Source organism: Tursiops truncatus, chromosome 16, assembly GCF_011762595.2.
Source record: "Tursiops truncatus isolate mTurTru1 chromosome 16, mTurTru1.mat.Y, whole genome shotgun sequence".
Lineage (NCBI taxonomy): Eukaryota > Metazoa > Chordata > Mammalia > Artiodactyla > Delphinidae > Tursiops > Tursiops truncatus.
Genome location: NC_047049.1, coordinates 71,973,215 through 71,999,694, shown reverse-complemented (window position 1 = coordinate 71,999,694; position 26,480 = coordinate 71,973,215). Strand labels below are relative to the sequence as shown.

The 26,480-nt window shown below is 39.5% G+C and overlaps 1 long non-coding RNA gene and 1 other non-coding gene across 2 annotated transcripts in view; both read right to left on the bottom strand.

Moving 5' to 3' along the window:
* The window catches only part of LOC141276692 (uncharacterized), a 407,388-nt gene that overhangs the window by 57,105 nt on the left and 323,803 nt on the right, over positions 1-26,480 (bottom strand). The window contains exon 3 of the long non-coding RNA XR_012326650.1: positions 12,856-12,943. This is a non-coding gene — a long non-coding RNA (uncharacterized lncRNA). The remainder of the gene's footprint in view (positions 1-12,855; positions 12,944-26,480) is intronic.
* LOC117308599 (U6 spliceosomal RNA) lies at positions 14,787-14,893 on the bottom strand. Its single transcript, XR_004522690.1, has one exon. It is a non-coding gene; the product is annotated as a U6 spliceosomal RNA (small nuclear RNA).

The following is a 26,480-nucleotide window of genomic DNA, read 5'->3' as shown; positions in this document are numbered from 1 at the left end:
CCCCACAATAAACCTGATGTACCCTGCATCTGTGGAATACCTGAACAGACAACGAATCATCCCAAATTGAGGAGGTGGATTTTGGGAGCAAAGATATATTATTTTTTCCCCCTTTTCTCTTTTTGTGAGTGTGTACGTGTATGCTTCTGTGTGTGATTTTGTCTGTATAGCTTTGCTTTTACCATTTGTCCTAAGGTTCTGTCTGTCCAGTTATGTTTATTTTTATTTTTTAGTATCGTTTTTAGTGCTTGTTATCATTGGTGGATTAGTTTTTTGGTATGGTTGCTCTCTTCTTTCTTTTTTTTAATTACTTAAAATTTTTTTTAATAATTATTTTAATAAATTTATTTTATTTTATCTTTTTCTTTCTTTCTTTCTTTTTTTCTCCCTTTTATTCTGAGCCATGTGGATGACAGGCTCTTGGTGCTCCAGCTGGGTGTCAGGGCTGTGCCTCTGTGGTGGGAGAGCCAACTTCAGAACACTGGTCCACAAGAGACCTCCCAGATCCACAAAATATCAAATGGCGAAAATCTACCAGAGATCTCCATCTCAATGCCAAAACCCAGCTCCACTCAACGAGCAGCAACCTACAGTGCTGGACACCCTATGCCACACAACTAGCAAGACAGGAACACAACCTCACCCATTAGCAGAGAGGCTGCCTAAAATCATAATAAGGTCACAGACACCCCAAAATACACAACCAGACGTGTACCTGCCCACCAGAAAGACAAGATCCAGCCTCATCCACCAGAACACAGGCACTAGTCCCCTCCACCAGGAAGCCTACACAACCCATGGAACCAACCTTAGCCACTGGGGGCAGACACCAAAAACAACGGGAACTATGAACCTGCAGCCTGCGAAAAGGAGAACTCAAACACAGTAGGTTAAGCAAAATGAGAAGACAGAGAAACTCACAGCACATGAAGGAGAAAGGCAAAAACCCACCAGACCTAACAAATGAAGAGGAAATAGGCAGTCTACATGAAAAAGAATTCAGAATAATGATAGAAAAGATGATCCAAAATCTTGGAAATGGAAAGGAGAAAATACAAGAAACATTTAACAAGGACCTAGAAGAACTAAAGAGCAAGAAAACACTGATGAACAACAAAATAAATGAAATTAAAAATTCTCTAGAAGGGATCAATAGCAGAATAACTGAGGCAGAAGAACGGATAAGTGACCGGGAAGATAAAATAGTGGAAATAACTACTGCAGAGCAAAATAAAGAAAAAAGAATGAAAAGAATTGAGGACAGTCTCAGAGACCTCTGGGACAATATTAAATGCACCAACATTCAAATTATAGGGGTCCCAGAAGAAGAAGAGAGAAATAAAGGGACTGAGAATATATTTGAAGAGATTATAGTTGAAAACTTCCCTAATATGGGAAAGGAAAGAGTTAATCAAGTCCAGGAAGCACAGAGAGTCCCATACAGGATAAATCCAAGGAGAAACAGGCCAAGACACATATTAATCAAACTATCAAAAATTAAATATAGAGAAAAAATATTAAAAGCAGCTAGGGAAAAACAACAAATAACACATAAGGGAATCCCCATAAGGTTAACAGCTGATCTTTCAGCAGAAACTCTGCAAGCCAGAAGGGAGTGGCAGGACATATATAAAGTGATGAAGGAGAAAAAACTACAACCAAGATTACTCTACCCAGCAAGGATCTTATTCAGATTTGATGGAGAAATTAAAACCTTTACAGACAAGCAAAAGCTAAGAGAATTCAGCACCACCAAGCCAGCTTTACAACAATGCAAAAGGAACTTCTCAAGGCAGGAAACACAAGAGAAGGAAAAGACCTACAATAATAAACCCAAAACAATTAAGAAAACGGTAAAAGGAACATGCATATCGATAATTACCTTAAATGTAAATGGAGTAAATGCTCCAACCAAAAGACATAGACTGGCTGAATGGATACAAAAACAAGACCCGTATGTATGCTGTCTACAAGAGACCCACTTCAGACCTAGGGACACATACAGACTGAAAGTGAGGGGATGGAAAAAGATATTCCCTGCAAATGGAAATCAAAAGAAAGCTGGAGTAGCAATTCTCATATCAGACAAAATAGACTTTAAAATAAAGACTATTACAAGAGACAAAGAAGGACACTACATAATGATCAAGGGATCAATCCAAGAAGAAGTATAACAATTGTAAATATTTATGCACCCAACATAGGAGCACCTCAACACATAAGGCAAATGCTAACAGCCATAAAAGGGGAAATTGACAGTAACACAATCATAGTAGGGGACTTTAACACTCTACTTTCACCCATGGACAGATCATCCAAAATGAAAATAAATAAGGAAACACAAGCTTTAAATGATACATTAAACAAGATGGACTTAACTGATATTTATAGGACATTCCATCCAAAAACAACAGAATACACATTTTTCTCAAGTGCTCATGGAACATTCTCCAGGATAGATCATATCTTGGGTCACAAATCAAGCCTTGGTAAATTTAAGAAAATTGAAATTGTATCAAGTATCTTTTCTGACCACAATGCTATGAGACTAGATATCAATTACAGGAAAAGATCTGTAAAAAATACAAACACATGGAGGCTAAACAATATACTACTTAATAGCGAAGTGATCACTGAAGAAATCAAAGAGAAAATCAAAAAATACCTAGAAACAAATGACAATGGAGACACGACAGCCCAAAACCTATGGGATGCAGCAAAAGCAGTTCTAAGAGGGAAATCTATAGCAATACAATCCTACCTTAAGAAACAGGAAACATCTCGAATAAACAACCTAACTTTGCACCTAAAGCAATTAGAGAGACAAGAACAAAAAAACCCCAAAGTTAGCAGAAGGAAAGAAATTATAAAGATCAGATCAGAAATAAATGAAAAAGAAATGAAGGAAACGATAGCAAAGATCAATAAAACTAAAAGCTGGTTCTTTGAGAAGATAAACAAAATTGATAAACCATTAGCCAGACTCATCCAGAAAAAAAGGGAGAAGACTCAAATGAATAGAATTAGAAATGAAAAAGGAGAAGTAACAACTGACACTGCAGAAATACAAAAGATCTTGAGAGATTACTACAAGCAACTCTATGACAATAAAATGGAAAACCTGGAAGAAATGGACAAATTCTTAGTAATGCACAACCTTCCGAGACTGAACCAGGAAGAAATAGAAAATATAAACAGACCAGTCACAAGCACTGAAATTGAAACTGTGATTGAAAATCTTCCAACAAACAAAAGCCCAGGACCAGATGGCTTCACAGGCGAATTCTATCAAACATTTAGAGAAGAGATAACACCTATCCTTCTCAAACTCTTCCAAAATATAGCAGAGGGAGGAACACTCCCAAATTCATTCTACGAGGCCACCACCACTCTGATACCAAAACCAGACAAGGATGTCACAAAGAAAGAAAACTACAGGCCAATATCACTGATGAACATAGATGCAAAATTCCTCAGCAAAATACTAGCAAACAGAATCCAACAGCACATTAAGAGGATCATACACCATGATCAAGTGGGGTTTTATTCCAGGAATGCAATGATTCTGCAATATTTCCAAATCAATCAATGTGATACACCATATTAACAAACTGTACAATAAAAACCATATGGTCATCTCCATAGATGCAGAGAAACTTTTGACAAAATTCAACATCCATTTATGATAAAAACCCTCCAGAAAGTAGGCATAGAGGGAAACTTCCTCAACATAATAAAGGCCATATATGACAAACCCACAGCCAACGTCATCCTCAATGGTGAAAAACTGAAAGCATTTCCACTATGATCAGAAACAAGACAAGGTTGCCCACTCTCACCACTCTTATTCAACATAGTTTTGGAAGTTTTAGCCACAGCAATCAGAGAAGAAAAGGAAATAAAAGGAATCCAAATCGGAAAAGAAGAAGTAAAGCTGTCACTGTTTGCAGATGACATGATACTATACATAGACAATCCTAAAGATGCTACCAGAAAGCTACTAGAGCTAATCAATGAATTTGGTGAAGTAGCAGGATACAAAATTAATGCACAGAAATCTCTGGCATTCCTATACACTAATGTTGAAAAATCTAAAAGTGAAATCAAGAAAACACTCCCATTTATCATTGCAACAAAAAGAATAAAATATCTAGGAATAAACCTACCTAAGGAGACAAAAGACTTGTATGCAGAAAGTTATAAGACACTGATGAAAGAAATTAAAGATGATACAAATAGATGGAGAGATACACCATGTTCTTGGATTGCAAGAATCAACGTTGTGAAAATGACTCTACTACCGAAAGCAATCTACAGATTCAATGCAATCCCTATCAAACTACCACTGGCATTTTTCACAGAACTAGAACAAAAAATTTCACAATTTGTATGGAAACACAAAAGACCCCGAATAGCCAAAGCAATCTTGAGAACGAAAAACGGAGCTGGAGGAATCAGGCTCCTGGACTTCAGACTATACTACAAAGCTACAGTAATGAAGACAGTATGGTACTGGCACAAAAACAGGAATATAGATCAATGGAACAGGATAGAAAGCCCAGACATAAACCCACGCACATATGGTCACCTTATCTTCGATAAAGGAGGCAGGAATGTACAGTGGAGAAAGGACAGCCTCTTCAATAATTGGTGCTGGGAAAACTGGACAGGTACATGTAAAAGTATGAGATTAGAACACTCCCTAACACCATACACAAAAATAAGCTCAAAATAGATTAAAGACTTAAATGTAAGGCCAGAAACTATCAAACTCTTAGAGGAAAACATAGGCAGAACACTCTATGACATAACTCACAGCAAGATCCTTTTTGACCCACCTCCTACAGAAATGGAAGTAAAAAAAAATAAACAAGTGGGGCCTAATGAAACGTAAAAGCTTTTGCACAGCAAAGGAAACCATAAACAAGACCAAAAGACAACCCTCAGAATGGGAGAAAATATTTGCAAATGAAGCAACTGACAAATGATTAATCTCCAAAATTTACAAGCAGCTCATGCAGCTCAATAACAAAGAAACAAACAACCCAATCCAAAAATGGGCAGAAGACCTAAATAGACATTTCTCCAAAGAAGATATACCGAGTGCCAACAAACACATGCAAGAATGCTCAACATTATTAATCATTAGAGAAATGCAAATCAAAACTACAATGAGATATCATCTCACACCAGTCTGAATGGCCATCATCAAAAAATCTAGAAACAATAAATGCTGGAGAGGGTGTGGAGAATAGGGAACACTCTTGCACTGCTGGTGGGAATGTGAATTGGTACAGCCACTATGGAGAACAGTATGGAGGTTCCTTAAAAAACTACAAATAGAACTACCATACGACCCAGCAATCCCACTACTGGGCATATACCCTGAGAAAACCATAATTGAAAAAGAGTCATGTACCAAAATGTTCATTGCAGCTCTATTTACAATAGCCAGGAGATGGAAACAACCTAAGTGTCCATCATTGGATGAATGGATAAAGAAGATGTGGCACATATATACAATGGAATATTACTCAGCCATAAAAAGAAACAAAATTGAGTTATTTGTAGTGAGGTTGATGGACCTAGAGTCTGTCATACAGAGTGAAGTAAGTCAGAAAGGGAAAGACAAATACTGTATGCTAACATATATATATGGAATCCAAGAAAAAAAAAATGTCATGAAGAACCTAGGGGTAAGACATGAATAAAGACACAGACCTACTAGAGAATGGACCTGAGGATATGGGGAGGGGGAAGGGTATGCTGTGACAAAGTGAGAGAGTGGCATGGACATATATACACTACCAAACGTAAAATAGATAGCTAGTGGGAAGCAGCCGCATAGCACAGGGAGATCAACTAGGTGCTTTGTGACCACCTAGAGGGGTGGGATAGGGAGGGTGGGAGGGAGGGAGACGCAAGAGGGAAGAGATATGGGGACATATGTATATGTATAACTGATTCGCTTTTTTATAAAGCAGAAACTAACACACCATTGTAAAGCAATTATACTCCAATAAACATGTAAAATTAAAAAAAAAGAAATCAAAGCAAACACAAAAATGCAAAGGTATACTGGATTCATGAATTGGAAGAATTAATACTGTTAAAATGTCCATATTACCCAAAGCCACCTATGGATTCGATGTAATACCTATTGAGATTCCAATGGCATACTCTACATAAGTAGAAGAAACAATCCTAAATTATATAGAGAACTATAGAGACCCAGAACAGCCAAAGCAATCCTGAAAAAGAACAAAGCAGGAGGCATCACTCTTCTTGATTTCAAGCTATGCTCTTTAGGTATAGAAATCAAAAGAGTATGGTCCTGGATAAAAACAGGACCTTATTTATAAAAAATAAATCAATGGAACAGGATTGAGAACCCACAAGTTAACCCAAACATACATCAACTAATATTTGACAAGGAATCCAAGGATTCTCAATGGAAAAAAGACTTTAATAAATAAATGGTTCTCAAAATTGGATATTCATATGTCAAAAAATGAAACACAAAAATTAGCTCAAAATGGATTAAAGACTTAAATATAAGACCTGAAACTGAAGCCATGAAACTCCCAGAAGAAAATATAGGAAAAAAGCTCCTTGACATGGATCTTGTCAATGATTTTATTGGATATGATTTCTAAAGTACAAGCAACAAAAGCATAAAAAATCACATATCTTATAAGAGATTAATAACTAAAATATATCAAGAACTCAAGTAACATCAGCAGAAAACCAAATAATTCAATTAAAATAGGGTAAAAATACCTAAACAAAATAGGGTAAAAATACCTTCTTTTTCCAAAGAAGATAGGTGAATAGTTCACAGATACATGAAGAGATGCTCACCATCACTAGTAATTAGGGAAATGCCAGTCAAAACCACAATGAGATATCACCTCATGCCTATTAGAATGCCCATCATCAAAAAGACAAGAGAAAAAAATTGCTTGCGAGGATGTGGAGAAAAAGGAACCCTTGTGCACTGTTGTAAACTAGTGCAGCTGCTATGAAAAACAGTATGGAGGATCCTCAAAAGTTAAAAATAAAACTACCATATAATCCAGAAATCCCACTTCTGGGCATATGTCCAAAGGAAAAGAAAGCTAACTCAAAAAGATATTTACATCCCCATCTTCATAGCAGCATTATTTACAACAGCCATTACATGGAAGCAACCTAAGTGTCCACTGATGGATAAATGGATTAAGAAATTGTTTTATACATACAATGAAATATTATTCAGCTACAAAATGAGGAAATCCCATCATTTGCAACAACATGGAAGAAGCTTTAGTGCATTATGCTAAGTGAAATAAATCAGACAGAGAAAGACAAATGTCGTATGGTCTCACTTACATGTAGCATCTAATTAAATTTTAAGAACTCGTAGCAAAAGAAATGAGATTTATGGCTACCAGAGGCAGGGGTTGGAGGAGTGGAAATTGAAGAAAGGTGGTCAAAACGTACAAACTTCCAGTTATAAGGTCCCCCCAGTACTAATAAATAAGTACTAGGGATGTAATGTACAATGTGGTAACTATAGTCATCACCACTGTATGATCTATAGATGAAAGTTATTAAGAGAGTAAATCCTAACAATTCTCATAAAAAAGAGCTATAGCCATGAAAAGACATGTAGGAAACTTAAATGCATATTACTAAGTGAAATAAGCCAATTTGAAAAGGCTACATACTATATGATTCCAACTATATACTTTCTGGAAAAGTCAAAACTATGGAGACCATAAAAAGATCAGTGGCTGCCAGAGGTGGGGGAGAGACAAGAGCGATACACAGGTGGAGCACAGAGAATCTTTAGGGCAGTAAAAATACTTTATATGATATTATAATGATGACTACATGTCATTATATATTTTTCCAAACCCATAGATTGTACAACAGCAAAGTATACTCTAAGGTAATCGGTAGACTTTGGGTGATAACGATGTGTCAATGTAGGCTTATCATTAATAACAAATGCGCTATTCTGGGGAGTGATCTTGATGATCAGGGAGGCTCTTCATGTGTGAGGGCAGGAGGGATATGGGAAATCTCTCACCTTCCTATCAATTTTGTTGTGAACCTAAAACTACTCTAAAAAAGATGAAGTCTTTAAAAAAAATACCGATGCCCTGAATAGGATCCTTTTCTTGAGTTTGGTGACTTTGACATTCTAAATATTTCTACTCTTGGCTGGCCCTTGCTGCTATGTTCAATGTACCTAAGGGCCAGGATTCAGTGTTTCAATGTTGAGTGTCCAGCTTTTGCTGGAACTCTGAATAGACATGACCGTGGTTCATGGTAATATCCCATTATGGAGGAGGCTGAGGAAGGGTGAAGGGTTGAGTGGGGGGCAGCCCATGAGAGACACTTTTGTTTTCAGCTTCCAGCTTTCCCAAGGTGCCATTTTCTGTATTTAAGAATAACAGACTGCCAGAAGTGACAAAAATTAAGACTCAGAGAGAGTAAATGACTTGTCCAAGGTCATTCATCAGTGTCAGGAGTGGAACTCAAATCTAAGTTTGTTAACTGTCACTATTCTCAATATTAACTCAATGTTAACTCTCAATATTGTCTCTATTGTGGCAACTTTCACTGAGCTTCTTGCATGGTCAATGATGGGAAAGAAAGGAGAACTTGTTGGTCTTAAATATGTATCTCTCTTGATATGTTTTGTCATCAACAGGTTCAAATAATTCTGCTGCTACTATGTGTAGCATCCAAGATAGTATGGTCCTACTCTGCATTCTAAAGGGCCTGGCCAGTCTCCTTCTGTGTACTCCCAAAGCACCTGTGCTTTTCTTTTCATTGAGCAGCAATGCACTAAGGTAAGATGGGTCCCTCCTCCAGGCCCAAGGAATGACCCATGGTATGTCTGAAGCAATCACCATCATCTCAATGACTGGCTTAGTTTTGGCCAATGAAATATAAAGATAAATCTGTTGGGGACTTGTGGGAAAGAATTTCCTCCCTGACAAGAAAGAAAAAGGCTTCTAATCAAATTCCTTCTTATACCCCAGGCAAGGGAGAGGCAGGGAACCTCTTGTTTACTTCCTGTCTTTTGATATTTTCATGATGATAAGATGCTGTGATAGCCATATTGTGATCATGAGACAAAATCAAGAGAATTGGAGAGAAGCCACTGAATTGTTGAATTTCTCAACTCGGGAACTCTCTAGTTTCATGCTTCTTTTTATGTGAAATAATAAGACCACTAATTGTTTTAAACATTCTACTACCTACAGCGAAAACCATTCAAGCTGATTTTGAAAACTTCCTGGAAGAGATGAGAACCAGGTCTTAAAAGATAGCAAGATTTACATAGGCAGAAAGGAGGTAGGGAGATCTTCTGTTGGAGGATAAGCTAAGGCAAAGGAACGGGAATTAGCTTGGCCCATGTGGCTGGTGGCGAGGGGACTCTCCGGGCTGCCATAGAGAATGTCAACTGGAATAACTGTCTCTTTCTCTGAACTCACAGTATTTACTCTTCGTGTGTGTATATCGATTTGCAAATGTTTATTTGCTTGCAGAATTTTGTCCATAGGAGGAGAAAAGTGGTTGGCTTAGGTACCTGAGATATGAGAGGATAATGTAGTCTTCTTCCAGGTCTTCATCTGCTGGCCAGGCCCCACAGGCTTGTATTGGGGAGCTGCTGCAGGCAGAAGCCAAAGGAACTCTTCTCATAGGGTGTTGTGCGAGACCGGCCAATGGCAGTGCTTTGGTTTCCAGGTAACTAGACTCTACAGAGCTAAGGCCATGTTGACACTGAGGACAGCATCAGCCAGCTATGGGGGCACCAGATGGTGGTGCACTAGGCCTCATCATCATCCCCTGGGGGGGGCATGAGCAGCTGTGCGAGGTGAGTGGCTGCTCCCAAGAGATTTCTCTCTGAGCTGCCACAACACGGGCAGAAGCTGAGGGAGAAAGCCTACATGAACCATGCATGAATTCACTTGAGACAGTCCCTGAGACACAGAAATAACAGCATGAGACTCTGAGGGGAATAAAGCCCTTCACTATGTAGCGGGGGCCTGATTCTATGAAATAGTCATCATAGTCAATGTGGCTCTGCTAGACTCCTCTGGCAAGTGAGGCTAGATCAGGGTTTCTCATGGTCGGCACTACTGATCCTTTGGGCCAGACGATTCTTTGTTGTGAGAGCCATCCTGTGCATTGTGGGATATTTAGCAGCATCCCTGGCTTTTATTCACTAGATGCTATTAGCACTCCTTCTCCTGAGCTGTGACAAGTAAAGACACTTAAAAATCTCAAAATGTGGGCTTCCCTGGTGGCGCAGTGGTTGAGAGTCCTCCTGCCAATGCAGGGGACACAGGTTCGTGCCCTGGTCCAGGAAGATCCCACATGCCGCGTAGCGGCTGGGCCCGTGAGCCATGGCCGCTGAGCCTGCGCGTCCGGAGCCTGTGCTCCACAATGGGAGAGGCCACAACAGCGAGAGGCCCACGTACCGCAAAAAAAAAAAAATCTCAAAATGTGACGAGACATTTTGAGAACCATTGGTCCAGAGAAACATGGGAGGAAGTGTGCCTGTGCATGTGTATGTGTGTGCGTGTGTGTGTGTGTGTGTGTGTGTGTGTGTGTGTGTGTGTGTATGACAGAGAGAGAGAGAGAGAGGGAGAGAGGGAGGGAGGGAGGGAGGGAGGGAGACGATGTGCATGAGAGAGAATATAATGTATTTGTTATTTACATTTATGTTTGTTGATCAGATTTTCACCTTTTCACTTTAAAAAAGCTTCAGTAAACATTTCCTTAGTTTAATCTTTGTCAGCATTTTAAATTATTTTCTTGTGATAAATTCCTAGACAGAATTGCTTGGTGAAAAAGTGGCAAGCTTTAAGGCTTTTTATATATATTGACTAAATGGCCTCTAGAAAGATTTTTCCAATTTAAATTTGACATTTCTTTTTAATCTTTACAGAATTTAGGACCTAGTTTTACACATGGTAGCTGTGTAATAAGTACTCGGTAGTTAGTTGATTGAATGTTGGTTGTGAGTTTCCATCCCTCTTTTTCCAACAACTATCTGGGTGTGTTGGTATATGACACTTCACAACAATTTCTGTGTGGGCTGGGTCTGCAGAAGGAACTTATTGTTATATGGATTATTTCCTGTAGACCCATGCCTTTTAAAGTGTGGTTCCGGCTCCACCTGTGAACTTGTTAAAAATGCAAATTCTCTGGTCCCACACCTGGACCTACTTTGTGTTTTAAAATCCTTCCAAGTGATCTTCTGAAAGCTAAAATTTAAGAATGACTGTCTACAAACAATAAATGCTGGAGAGGCTGTGGAGAAAAGGGAACCTTCCTATACTGTTGGTGGTAATGTAAATTGGTATAGCCATTATGGAGAATAGTATGGAGGTTCCTTAAAAAACTAAAAATAGAGCTACCATATGATCCAGCTCACTGACTCCTGGGCATATATCCAGATAAATCCATAATCTGAAAGGATACATGCACCCCAATGTTCACTGAAGCACTATTTACAATAGCCAAGACATGGAAGCAACCTAAATGCCCATCGACAGAGGAATGGATAAAGAAGATGAGGTACATATATACAATGGAATATTACTCAGCCATAAAAAAGAATGAAATAATGCCATTTGCAGCAACATGGATAGACCTAGAGATTATCACAGGAATCAGAGACCATGGGCCTCCAGCAGGCACCTTTGCCAGACAGAAGAGCAGCAATGTCCCTGGGGCTGAACTGCATGGGTGGATGTGAGCAGAGTAGAGGAGAAGGTGGGGGGTTGCACACACTTTCCAAGGCTGAGTCACTCAGTCCTCCACATGGGACAACCCCAGGGCATCCAGATGCCTTCCCAAAGTGTAGAAGGCACAAAGTCAGGAGGTCAATTTGGAAGGGAACTGCTGCAGTTGGCAGAGACTTTGGTGCTTGAACTCACACCTGGTTCCCCTCCTCCTCTGTCAGAAATGAGTTTCTGTACTAACAGCTCCTGACATATGTAATCCCTGGGGCTTGCAGGAGTGTGTGTGTGTGTGTGTGTGTGTGTGTGTGTGTGTGTGTGCAGTTCCTTAATTAGACTGCACCATCTCTTATAAGCAGGGGCTGTGCCTGTCACTACATGCTTAGCTTTACTTATAATGGGGAATTTTAAATGGGACTGACTGCACTCTAAATGCTCATGCACTAAGGTACCCCGTCTTCAGGTTTCCAAGGGAACATTGGGTGGTCCTGCCCACAAGACACGTGCTTCTGAGAAGCTGATTATGTAAGGGATTGAAAAACTTAATGAAAAACAATTAGTCAAAACTCTTCATCGGGGCCAGTTCCAGCTACTGCTTTGTAACTGAGAAGTTTTAAAATGGTGAAATGCATCATTATTCATGTCTGGCATCTTTATCCCAGGTTGATAGCAGACTATCTGGTGACCAGTTCAGAAAGTCAGCAGCTCAAAGAGATGGGGTTAAATTCTAAACAAGCCAGGAAGCTTTACATCCCCTCTGGCTGGGAGGCACCAACTAGTGAAAATAATCCCATCTTATTTAAGCAGCCCAGCTCAGTGAATAAAGGAGCCATTCTAAGGAAATGGGTGCTGGGGTTATAGCAGGAATAGCTGAAGGGGGAGTCAACATAAAATGCTCACCATCAGAAAACACATTTGGATGCCTCTGTATCTGTGAGTAGCACAGCTTGGCATGAATGGAATGTGCTGGAATGAAGAAGAATCCTAGGGGTCCTTGCTGACCCTAACAAGAGTGAAGGGTGATCAACTGTCCTGGTTTTAGCAATCGAAGTCCGTGTCCCTAGAAGTCCCCCAGTCCCTGGCAAACCGAGATGATGGATCACCCTACCTGGCTTCTGGAGGTCTTGACTCACTCTCTTCCCAAAGAAGTCCTTCAGAGATGGCTGAATTCCTCATGAGATACATTTCAGGCAGCTCTGGAAAATAAGAAAGCCAAGTCAGCTATTTTGATCTGAACTTTGCTTCTCCCTATGAAGTGTGTGCTCAGCGTATGAAGATTTTATGTTTTTCCTACTTCTCAGATCTAAGGCCACGAAGCAGCAGGTATGGTGGTCCTAAAGTGGGGCAGCTACCCATGTTGGAAGTAGAGTCTGCCTCAACACTGGAAGCCAGACTTCCCTAGGTCCCTTGAGGCTTTTCCAGGTGCCTGCCCTTAACTTCTGGGGTTTCAGCAAGAGGTATTGGGTGAGGTGAGGTGTCACAGTGGGGGATGTGTATTATAATGTTTCAAGAAGTTTCGGTGTCTTTCCCACTCAGTTACTTAGGGATGATGAGTCACCTCCCTCATCCCTAGGATTCTGGTCAGGTATGTTTTCCTTTAAGGGCTTATCAATGCCATTTTGGAGTTTTGACATTGTCTGGCTAGAAAGTCTAAAGTTCTGAAAAGCACTTAGTTCCAGAATATTTGAAAACAGAACAGTAGAATGTGTTGAGAGTATGGTTTCTGGAGTCAGACTTCCTGGGTTTGAATCCCATTTCTTTCCCTTTTTAGTATGTATGACCTTGGGAAAGTTTTTTCAAATTCTCTGACCTTAGTTTCCTTACTTATAAAACATGGATAGTAATGGTGTCTTTCTCATAAAGTTGCTGTGAGAATAAAATGAGCTAATTTATAAAACAGTGATTTTTTAATTAAAAAGATCTCTTCCAGCTTTACTGAGATATGATTGACATTAATGTTGTATAAGTTTAAGGTGTTCAGTGTGTTGATTTGATATACTTATATATTGCAAAATGATTACCACCATAGTGTTAGTTAACACTTCCATCACATCATTACCATTTCTTTTTTGTGATGAGAACATTTAAGACTTACTCTCTTAGCAACTTTCAGGTATATAATACAGTGTTATTAACGATAATCAGCATGCTGTACATTAGATTCCCTCGAACTTATTTATCTAATTTTTTTTTTTAGTTCTAAGAAATTTATTATTTAACTCTTTCCATATGCATATTAAGGTAGCGTTAGTTTATTACTTATATGAATTTTTTTTTTTTTTTTTTTTTTTTTTTTTTTTTTTTGCGGTACGCGGGCCTCTCACTGTTGTGGCCTCTCCCGTTGCGGAGCACAGGCTCCGGAGGCACAGGCTCAGCGGCCATGGCTCACGGGCCCAGCCGCTCCGCGGCATATGGGATCCTCCCAGACTGGGGCACAAACCCGTGTCCCCTGCATCGGCAGGCGGACTCCCAACCACTGGGCCACCAGGGAAGCCCCTACTTACATGAATTTATACTTTATAGATTTATAATATCCACAACTGAATTTGCAAAGCGGTAATTCATAACTCAAATTTAATTTCTACATGATTTACAATAGCCATCAGGGGGAAGGGTAAGCTGTGACAAAGCGAGAGAGAGGCATGGACATATATACACTATCAAACGTAAGGTAGATAGCTAGTGGGAAGCACCCACATAGCACAGGGAGATCAGCTCGGTGCTTTGTGATCGCCTGGAGGGGTGGGTTAGGGAGGGTGGGAGGGAGGGAGACGCAAGAGGGAAGAGATATGGGAACATATGAATATGTATAACTGATTCACTTTGTTATAAAGCAGAAACTAACATAACATTGTAAAGCAATTATACTCCAATAAAGTTGTAAAAAAAAAGATATTAGAGTTACCATAAATATCTGATATAAACTAACAAATTACTAACATAATATAATGCCATAAAATCATTTATTTTAACAATTTTTAATTTATAGTCAAGGTATACTAGAAAATACTGGGATTTTGAGTCTGACAAATGTGGATGAAAAATATGGAATACTTCATGAATGTGTGTGTCATCCTCGTGCAGGGGCCATGCTAATCTTCTCTGTATCATTCCAATTTTAGTATATGTGCTGCTGAAGAGAGCACCTTATTTATCTTATGAGGGACAGTTTGCACCTGTAGCATAAACCCTGACAGTTGGTTTTTCTTTTTGTGATGCAAGTGTCTGACTTAAGCTTTGATTGCCAAGGGAGCCACTTCAAAGAGGCATCCACTTCAAAGACAGCTATCTCTTATAAACACCTTGCCAGCCACATGACTAGATAAAGAGCCAGGCTAGGCTGCCCCCAACTGCCCCAGCCTCCTTTGTTTCAGAGCTTTAAAAAAATAACAGCTTTATCGAGACATAATTCACATACTATAAAGTTCACACTTTAAAGTATACAATTCAGTGGTTTTTAGTATATTTACAGAGTTGAGCAACCATCACCATTACCTATTCCAGAACATTTCTGTCATTCCAAAAAAAATAACCCCATACCTATTAGCAGTCAGTCAGTCCCAATTCCCTTTCACCCATCCCCTGGCAATCACTAATTGACTTTAAGTCTCTAGTTATTTGCCTATTCTGGATATTTCATATAAGTGAAATCATACAATATGTGACCTTTCGTGTCTAGCTTCTTTCACTTAGCATGTTTTCAAGGTTTGCCCATATTGTAGCATGGGTCAGTATTTACTTCCTTTTTACTTCTGAATACTATTTCATTGTATTGCTAGACCACATTTGTTTATCTACTCATCAACTAAGGAACACCTGAATTGTTGAAAATACTCTTTTAAAATTACACAGCATGAAACAATCCCACATAATGTATATGTGTACTAATAATGATTGCTAATATTTATTGAGCACTTACTGTATACCAGGGGTTGTTCTAAATGCTTATATGTTTTACCCCATTTAATGTTCACTTCAAACCTATGAGGGTGCTGTCACTATTATTCCCATTAATTTTATGAGGAAATTAGGAAATAGGGAGATTAAGTAACATATCTCAAGATAAAGAGCTAGTACGTGATTCAAACCTAGGAAGTCTGTCTGTAAAGCCTGCACTTTATTTTTCATTAAAAATTATTACATAATAAAACTGACTTTTTTGGGGGAATATACATTTCTATGAATTGTAACATACACTGCCACAATCGGATAAAGAACTATTCCATAATAACAAAATATTATTATTCCATAATACCATGTTTTAAATTCCCATTCTGTGTTTTAAATTCACCAATAAAAAGAAGACCCTTGAAACCCTAGGTCCCCATACTTGATCCCAATAAAAGCAGAACCCTAGGCCTGCTGCCTCTCTTTCTCTACCCCTGACTTCACCGTGTGGCCCGAGGTGTAATGTGTAATTTCCAGAACCTTTGAATAATAACCTTTTTTCCAAAGTTTCCTGTTGGTTATTGCTGAGGGCATCTTACAATCATGATAAGAACCACAAGGGTCCAGCAACAACACTAGTTACTGATAGGTTGAGACAGGCATAAAACAGTACTCTTGACTAACATCTCCCCGTTTCTCCTACCTCTCAGCCCTTGGTAACCACCACTCTACTCTCTGTTTCTATGAGTTTGGCTTTGTTAGATTCCACATAAGTGTTATCATGCAGCATTTGTCCTTCTCTGACTTATTTCACTTAGCATAATGTTCTCAAGGTCCATTCATATTATCTCAAATAGTAGCATTTCCTTCTTTCTCGTAAGTGAATATTTTTCCATTGTATATATGTATACTACAACTTCTTTATCAACTCATCCCTTGAGGGACACTTGGATTGTTTCCATATCTTGGCTACTGTTAATAATGCTCCAATGAACATGCGAGTGAAGATATCCCTTCAAGATCCTGTTTTCACTTCCTTTGGATACATACCCAGAAGTGGAATCACTGGATCATATGGTGATAGTTCTATTTTTAATTTCTTGAGAAACCTCCATACTGTGTTCCATAGTGGCTGCAATAATTTACTTTCCCACCAACAGTGCACAAGGGTTTCCTTTTCTCCACATCCTCACCAACACTTATCTTCTGTCTTTTCAGTGACAGCCATTCTAACAGGAATGTGGTGATAGCTCATCGTGGTTCTGATTTGCATTTCTCTGTTGATTAATGATGTTGAGCTTCTTTTCATGTATCTGTTGGCCATTTGTAGGTCTTGTCTTCTTTGGAAAAATGTCTATTCAGTTCCTCTGCCCATTTTTAATCAGATTTTTTTCTGCTATTGAGGTGTATGAGAACTTTATTTAGATATTAACCCCTTATTAGATATACTTTGCAAATATTTTCTCCCATTCCACAGGTTTCCTTTTCATTTTGTTAGTGTTCATTTTGTTGAAAAGAAGCATTTATTTTGCTGTGCAGAAATTTGATGTAGTTCCACTTATTAATTTTTGCTTTTGTTGCTTGTGCTTTTGGTGTTACATACAAAAAATTTCTACCAAAACCAATTTCAAGAAGGTTTTTCTTATGTTTTCTTGTAGGAGTTTTATTGTTTCATGTCGTATGCTTAAGTATTTAATCCATTTCGAGTTAATTTTTGTGAGTGGTGTAAGGGGTTCAATTTCTTTTTTCTACATGTGGTTATCCAATTTTCCCAGCACTATTTATTGAAGAGACTATCCTTCACCCATTGAGTATTCATGGCTTCCTTGGGAAATATTAGTGGACTGTATATGCTAGGATTTATTTCTGGTTCTCTCTTCTGGTCCATTGGTCTATATGTCTGTTTTTATGCCAGTACCATACTGTTTGGATTACTATAGGTTTGAAATTAGGAAGTGTAATGTTTCCAGTATGTTCTTCTTTCTTATGATTGCTTTGACTATTCAGGGTTTTCTGTGGTTTCATACTAATTTTAGGATCTTTTTTTCTATTTCTGTGAAAAATGCCATTAGAATTTTGATAGGGATTGCATTAACTCTATAGACGGCTTTGGGTAGTATGGCCATTTTAAACAATATTAATTCTGCCAATCCTTGAGTACAGAATATCTTTCCATTTTTTGTGTCTTATTTAATTTCTTTCATCAAAGTCTCATGGTTTTCAGTGTACAGATCTTTCATCTCCTTTGCTAAATTTATTCCTAAGTATTCCATTATTTTTTATATTATTGTGAATGGGGATTGTTTTTATTTCTCTTTCAGATGCTTTATTGTTAGTGTGTAGAAATGCAAGTGATTTCTGTATGCTGATTTTGTATCCTGCAACTTTACTGAATTCATTGATTAGTTCTAACATTTTTTGGTGACGCTTTTAAGATTTTCTACATATAAGATCATATAATTTGCAAATAAAGAAAATTTTACTTCTTCCTCTTTGATTTGGATGCTTTTTATTTCTTTTTCTTGCCTGATTGCTCTAGCTAGGACTTCCAGTACTATGCTGAACAGGAGTGGTGAGAATGGATATTCTTTTCTTGTTCCTGATCTTGGAGGAAAAGCTTTAAACATTTTACCACTGAGTATGATGTTAGCTGTGGGTTTGCCCAAAGCGTTTATTATGTTGAAATATGTTCCTTCTATACCTAGTGTAGAGAGTTTTTATTGAGGGGATGTTCAATTAAAAACAAATTATTTTATTTATTTTTGGCTGTGTCAGGTCTTAGTTGTGGCATGCAGGATCTTCGTTGAGGCATGTGGGGTCCTTCATTGCAGCACATGGGCTCTCTGTTGTGGTGTGCGGGCTTCTCTCTAGTTGTGGTGTGCAGGTTTTCTCTTCTCTAGTTGTGGCACACAGGCTCTGGGGTGCATGGGCTCTGAAGCTGTAGTGCATGGGTTCCAGAGAGTGTGGGCTCTGTAGTTTGCAGCATGTGGGCTCTAGTTGAGGCATGTGAGCTCAGTAGTTGTGGCATGCGGGCTTAGTTGCCCCGCGGCATGTCGGATCTTAGTTCCCTGACCAGGGATCGAACCCGCATCCCCTGCATTGTAAGGTGGATTCTTTACCACTGGACCACCAGGGAAGTCCCAAGAGGATGTTCAATTTTGTCAAATGTTTTCTCTGCATCTACTGAGATGATCATATGGCTTTTATTTTTCTTTTTACTAATGGGGTGGAATATTGATTGATTTGTAGATGTTGAACCATCTTTGCATTCCTGGGATAAATCCCCCTTAATCATGGTGTACGATCTTTTCAATGTGCTGTTGAATTCAGTTTGTTAATATTTTTTGAGAATGTTTGCATCTTTATTCATCAGGAATATTGGTATAGTTTTCTTTTCTTGCAGTGTCCTTATCTGGCTTTGGTATCAATGTAAAGCTGGCCTCCTAGAATGAGATTGGGAGTGTTCCCTCCTTCTCCTCAATTCTGGGGAAGAGTTTTAGAAGGATTGATGTTAATTTTTTAAATGTTTGGTTGAGTTCACTATCGAAACCATCTGATCCTTTTCTTTGTTGGGAGGTTTTTGATTACTGATTCAATCTCCTCACTCATTATTGGTCTGTTCCAATTCTCTGTTTTTGCATTATTTAGTCTTGGCAGGTTGTATGTTTCTAGTAATTTTTCTATTTCTTCTAGGTTGTCCATTTTCTTGGCATAAAATTGTTCATAATAGTTTTTTTAAAAAAATTTATTTCATTGAAGTATAGTTGATTTACTATGTTAATTTCTGCTGAACAGCAAAGTGATTCAATTACACACACACACACACACACACACACTTTTGTGTGTGTGTGTGTGTGTGTGTGTATTCTTCTCCACTATGGTTTATCACAGGATATTGAATAAAGTTCCCTGTACTTTATTCCGGAAACAGTAGGATCTTGTTGTTTATCCATTATAATATATATACATATACATATATATGTATGTGCGTGTATATATACACACACACACACACACACATATATATATGTATATATAATAGTTTGCTTCTGCTAATCCCAAACTCCCAATCAATCCCTCTCCCACCCCTCTCTCCCTGGAATAGTAGTTTCTTATGATCCTTTGTATTTCTGTGGTATGAGTTGTAATGTCTATTCTTTCATTTCTGATTTTATTTGTCTTTTTTTCCCCTTAGTCTAGCTAAAGTTTGTCAATTTTGCTTCTCTTTTCAAAAATCAACTCTAAGTTTCATTAATCTTTTCTGTTGTTTTTCTGATCTCTATTTTATTACTGCTTGCTCTCATCTTTGTTATTTCCTTCCTTCTGATAAATTAGGGTTTAGTCTTATGGGGGTTCTCTTTATCAGAGAATTTTTTTCTCTTGCTGCTTTTAAAATTCTTCACCTTTGATTTTTGACAGTTTTATTACAATGTGTCTTGGAAAGGATTGTTTTGGATTGAAATTTTGTGGTGACCAATTAGCTTCATGAACTTGGAAATATATATCTCTCCCCAGATTTGGGAAGTTATTAGCCATTATTTATTTAAATGAGCTGTCTACTAATTTCTCTCTCTTCCTTCTGGGACCCCAATGATGCAAAACTTTTTTTCTTTTAATGGTGTCACATATGTACAGTAGGTTTTCTTTATTCCTTTTCCTTTTTTCCTTTTGCTCCTCTGATTGGATAATTTCAATTGGTCTGTTTTCTTGTTCACTGATTCTTTCTTCTGATTCATCAAGCCTACTGTTGAAGCTCTCTATTGAATTCTTAGATTCAGTCATTATATTCACCAGCTCCAAGTTTTCTGTTTGGTCTTTTTTTATCTCCTTTTTGAACTTCTCATTTTGTTCTTGTACTGTTTTCCTGATATTGTTAAATTGTTTATCTGTGTTCTCTTATAGCTCTCTGAACAACTTTGGAAAAATCATTTAGAATTCTTTGTTGGGAAATTCCTGAATCTCTACTTCTTTGGGGCCAGTAACTGGAGACTTACTATATTCCTTTGGTAGAGTCATGTTTTCCTGATTCTTCATGATCCCTATAGCTTTGCTTAGATGTCTGTACATCTGAAGAAGTAGTCATCTCTTCCAGGCTTTATGGACTTAATTTGATAAAGGAACACTTTCACCTACAGGAGGGGGCATCCTGGAGCATGACACCAGGTCCAGTGGTACAAAGGGCTACATGTGATGACACTGGGTCCAAGGTGGCATGATGTCCATTAGGCTCAGTCTGCTGAGGTCCACAGCATGGACGAATGTATGGTTCTTGGTGACTGCAGGGAGTCTTCAGTGTCTGCAAGAGCTTTGGGGATCCTCAGTGGCACCTTCAGGTCCAGCTAGTATGGACTAGGAGGGCAGGCAATGGTGGTGCCTGGAGCTGGTGGTGTGCGCACACTTGGCTGTGGGGCCAGCTACGGGTGCCTATGTAGTGGCAGGGTCTGGTTACAGACAAATGTAGTGGTGCAGCCCAGGGCAAACTATGGGCTTACTGGAAGCTGTAGGGGCTTTGCTCACTTGTGACTACATAGTTGTCCCTCCACAACCAGGCCCTGCACTAGGAGCCTGTGATGAGGGTTGGGCCAGGGCCATTCAGGTACACAGCTAGAGGGGCTTGCTGCAGATGAACATGGTAGTGCAGGCCAGGACAGAAAACGGCCTAATCTGGGCCCGCTGCAATTGCAGGGACCCCGGCTGTCAGCATGCCATCCTGTAGCTGCACAGTCTCCCCCAAGGTGTGCTCACAGTAGTGGAGGCTGGTGACAGGTGTCAGGCAAGCAGCATACCAGCACATATCTGGAGGGTGATTCCCAAGCATATGCACAGCGATGGGGTTCCTCTGTGGGAGTCTAGGCTGGAGTTTTGCATTTGCATAGCCACAGAGGTCTGGGCTGGCTGCAGGTGCAGTCCCTGGGCTCTAGTAAGGATAGGAGGGAGGGAGCAGGGAGGTACTCTGGCAGCTGGCATCAATGAACATGAATACCTGTGGGGCAAATTCTGGTGAAATCTGTAAGGGGGGGTCCATATCAGTTGTGCTGACCACTGGCTTCTTCAGTGGCAAAATCTGCTCAGTTTGTCCGCAAAGCAGGTCACTGTGAACCGAAATGACTCCTCCTATGTGGCTGCTGTTGGTAGCTCCTGCTTTTCTTCCTTGGCTCTTCTTTTCTTAGCTGGCTCTATACATCTCATCTTTGGCAGTCTGGGTCGGGTAAAACTGAATTGAGACCTTCACATGGTACCTGGAAAGGCTGGGGAAGCTGGTTGCTCATCCCGCTCTACTTCTCCTGGCAAGGGGGACTCTTTCTACCTGGGAAGTTCCCTCTTGGCATGGAGCAATGCTCGCTTGGGGGATGGGACGGTTCAGGCAAAATGAAGCTGTCTTTCTTCTCTTCTTGTGTGGTTATTCTCAGGGTTTCCTCCCACTGTGTTGCTCAAGTTCCTTAAGCAGACTCCAGAGCTTTCCCAGAGCTGCTTTTGTTCATGGATAGCTGTCTAATTGTTGATCTTTGTGAGGAGATGGAGGCTGGAGTGATGTCACCTCCAAGAAAGTATATAAAATGCTTAGAGCACAGAATGAGTGCTATATAAACATTTGCTTTAACTATTACAATGATTACTGTTAATGTTGCAACTGGAAAGAGTTTAGCAGACATTGGTCCAAAATATACCTTTACCCTTTGGTAGCTGTATGGTTTAGGCAATTTATTTCACCTTTCAGGGTCTCGGTTTTCTCATCTGTAAAGTCATACCTCATAGGTTTGTTATGAGAACTCAGGGAGATAACTAGTTAAAGTATCCAGCAAAATGTCTGGCACCCTGCTTGCTCAATACATGGTGATACTTTTCCATCCATAGTAAGTTAACATAGATTGGGTGCCAGAATCATTTAGTCACATTATTCAGGTAATTACATACAAGGCACTAATAGGGATGATCAAAGCTGGTCCTCGGATTGTCACTGCTTCTGGTTGAGTGCAGTATGTGCTAACCGTTAAGCTTGATTAAAATTAACATCCAAGGTCTCTTTGGAACTTCAATGGCAAGGGCTACTGAAAATATTTCTGTGAACTCTGTAGCTCCTGAGAATATACAGTCTCACTTCAGAACAAAGTGTATTTTCATAAGAGGCATGGAAATTGTTTACCAGCTCCTGGAGGATTTGGTTACAGCCCCAAGATTGCTTAACAGCCACAAATGAATGCTTTTGTCTCACTGGAGTCAGCTCACTACCATGCAGTATCTGGAGGAATGCAACTAGGGCACTGAGATCTTTCCCCAGAGGGTGCCATCACTGCTTGCCTGGTTCCAGAACATTGCCTTGTGTCTTTTGTCCCTTTTATCCCCTGCTTACATGGCATGGACTTACACTCCCCCTGCTTTTTTCCTCTGATACCTTTTCTGGCTCACAAAAGTGCATCCCCAGCCCTCCCTACCACGCCCCCCACACAAAGCAGCTTCCTCATAGCATCACATTGTCTATTTGCTCCTCTTGCTCTTATTTCTTGGAAGAATCTAGCTTTCAGGCTTGATCTCTTACTTCTTGAGGGGCCAAGAAATGAGACCCTTCCTGATCCATGAGTAGGGTTCATGCCTCTACTGTGGTTCAAAGTTAAGTCTAAAGTTGTCCTGCGGCACACATGAGGCATGAATGGGCCCAGTGCCAGTCACCACACAAGAAAGGCTAATGGTATAACTATCTTTACTGTGTATGTATACTCTCATTATTTTCACTAGCTTCCTTTTTTTTTTTTTTTTTTTTGCAGTGCGCGGGCCTCTCACTGTTGGGGCCTCTCCCATTGCGGAGGACAGGCTCCAGACGTGCAGGCTCAGTGGCCATGGCTCACGGGCCCAGCTGCTCCACGGCATGTGGGATCTTCCCGGACCGGGGCACGAACCCACATCCCCTGCATCGGCAGGCGGACTCTCAATCACTGCGCCACCAGGGAAGCCCTAGATTCCATTTTTATCAGAAGGTCACATAAGTGGATCATGGATTCTAGCCAACTGTTCTAAGTCACATTCTTGAGTCTTAAATATAGCAGATCATGTCCAGGTGATATCATTTGCATCCTTTCGTTACGTTAAACAGTTCACACTTCTGGTTATCTGATATGAATGTAAAGCTGAATAAACAACATGGTTGTTTCATGGGTATGAGATCATGCCTTTTTACCCTAATGTCTGAACTTTTAGTAGTCACCTACAGCATGCCATGTTTGTGCCAAGTCCTGTGAGAAAAATTCACAAAAGATATGACATATGTGCATGACACTTGCGTTATGGTGAGAGAGAGAGAGAAAGTTATCAGTGATGACAGGACATAGTAAAAATGTATGACAAAGACATACTGAGGGGAGCACGTTGAGTCCTAGTTGGAGGCGGGGGTGGCGGGTAGGACAAGGAGGACATTTTGGAACACTCACACTAAGCTGACTGGAGCAGTGGATAAAAGCCAGAGGGATGAAGACAGGTGGGAGAGAGATCTACAACTCCCTTAGTCCTTTGTCCCTTCTGATTTTGTCACCATAGACTATACTTTATCCCCATTCTCTCTATGCATCAGGGACTCTGGAATTGTCACATAAAGGAATGCAAATTCCTGCTTCTCATAGTGTAATTTAAAAAGTAAAATCTCTATCCTTTAGGAAACAGTGACTGTTTAGGGTAGTTTTGCTTCACCCTATATTCAGGCATGGCCTGTAATTTTAGTTTTTGGTTTGTTCTGAACCAACACATCATGATACTAGGGTTGCAGCTGGAGTAGATTACCCTGGATCTCTGAACTTTAGAAGACATACCATTTCTACAATGCCCTGCACCCTCATCTTTGGCCCTGCTCAGGGAGTCTGTAATCGTGGAAATGGGACAAGAAAACTTCATGAGGGAAGAGTTTTCTGCTTGGAGAGTTCAGGCCTGTGTAAGTGGCAGGAGAAATGTCTGGGTTGTCAGAGAACAGTATAAGGGTTTGGGATTCCAGGAGAATATAGGAAGAGACAAAGAGGGAACTTACAAGGGAAATGAGGTAGCTTCAAATATAAACTTGGTCTTCCCTGGGGCATTTTTGTGGGGTTCTGATTAGGTCCTTAACTAAGTTGCTCTGGCCAACAGGAAATGAGATATTACATTTCTCAAGAGATAATCAGGCCTTAGCAACACCAGCACTTGTAGTGGAATTGCAAGGGCTCCTATTCAAAAATACCAGACCTTATTTTCTGGAAATATCTATTGTTCCTGGAAAACTAAAAGCCCTCTGTAGTCTTCTAGGCCTGACTGGGTCTGAAGTTTCTGTGCTGCTGAGCTATAGGTCAGGATGGGATGAACTAGCAGCTGGGGTGTGGGGTACCCCTGTCCACTAGGGTTTGATTTCACTCTAAGTTCTGTAACACCAGCTTCTTGCCAAGGCTTCGCCAGCTGTTTATTATCATAACCAACCATTATCTGAACCGCAGAGCCTCACATAACCTTACCCAAAATTCAGAGCTGGGATGGAATTTTGAGTACAGTGCTAGAATTTCAGACAAGGGCCAATTAGAGAAAATGTTGCATCACGCCTCACAGTTCATGCTGCTGTAAGTCCAAAACAAAAACCACAGACTGTTTGTGATTACTTAATATTGTTCTGGTATGTAGTCTACTCAAATGAAAAACAAAATGCAATTTAGTCCATTATACTGAGAAATAAAATAAAACTTATTGTAATCATTAGCAGAATATGTTTGAAGAGAAGATAATTTACTTTTAAAATTTTAGTCAAAGTAACTTTTTCCACTGTATGTACTTCAAAACTACATAACTGATAACTATTCTAATTCTTTTAAGCAACACAGGGAGGAAACAGCGGGTGAAAAAATAATTTCCCTTTTGAAGAATAATCCAATCAAAAAAATGTTGCACAATAATGTTGATAATAACTCTGAAATTACTTGGGATAATAAATTTAAAGTACTGTAATATAAATTATGATTATGCAAGAAAAAGCAGAAATAAGATAGTTTAAAAGTAAGTAGCATATTTCTGTAAGAAATTTTCAAAGAGTGTTTCAAAAACAGAATCAGAGTTATCAATCTAAGGGAATAGCTATAGCTGACATTTCAGCACCTCCAGAACCTGTTCTGTTCCATTTTTGCTTCTGTCAGAGTCTGTCCTAGAGACTGAATAAAGATTTCATCCCCTCTTCTAATTATCCATTTATTTAAAGAGGAATTAGGAAGCTAGCTGAACATAAGAACTGAGTGTGACCTCCAAAAGAAGATGAGTTAGAAAATAAAATGGGGAGTACCTTGAATAATGGCAGATATATATTGACTGGGGAAATTTAAGCAGCTCCTGCTCAGACACTGAAAACAGCAAGCCCTTATTTCTTACCATTGGTGAAATGGTTTCCCAAACATAGGCTGAGGGACCTGAGCTCTCACTGGATGTTATCTCTTTCCTTCTCATGTATCCAGAACTCTTTCATGGGCATAACTACTTTTCCTCCTGGCTGGGCACCTCCAGTAATTACAAGGACTTAAAAATGAAGACAGCTGTCAGCCCTCTGATTGCTAGGGTTGATGTGACTGATCTGGCTGGCATACCCTCTTCCTTACTCCTCACACCATGAGGAATCCTCTTGAAGTTCTGAAAGGATGACTTTTGCAAGTAGAGAGGATTATTTTTCAATAAAAGGAAAGCAATCACAGCACTCCCCTGTAATGAACTTTGTATCAGTTGGCTAATTTAAGCAGAAATGGTGCTTATTATGAGGATATTGGGAATATTTTTATTTTTTATATTATTTTATTAGTTTTTTGGGGGAATATTTTTAGATGAGAATATAAAAGAATATATTCATGATTTTGGAAA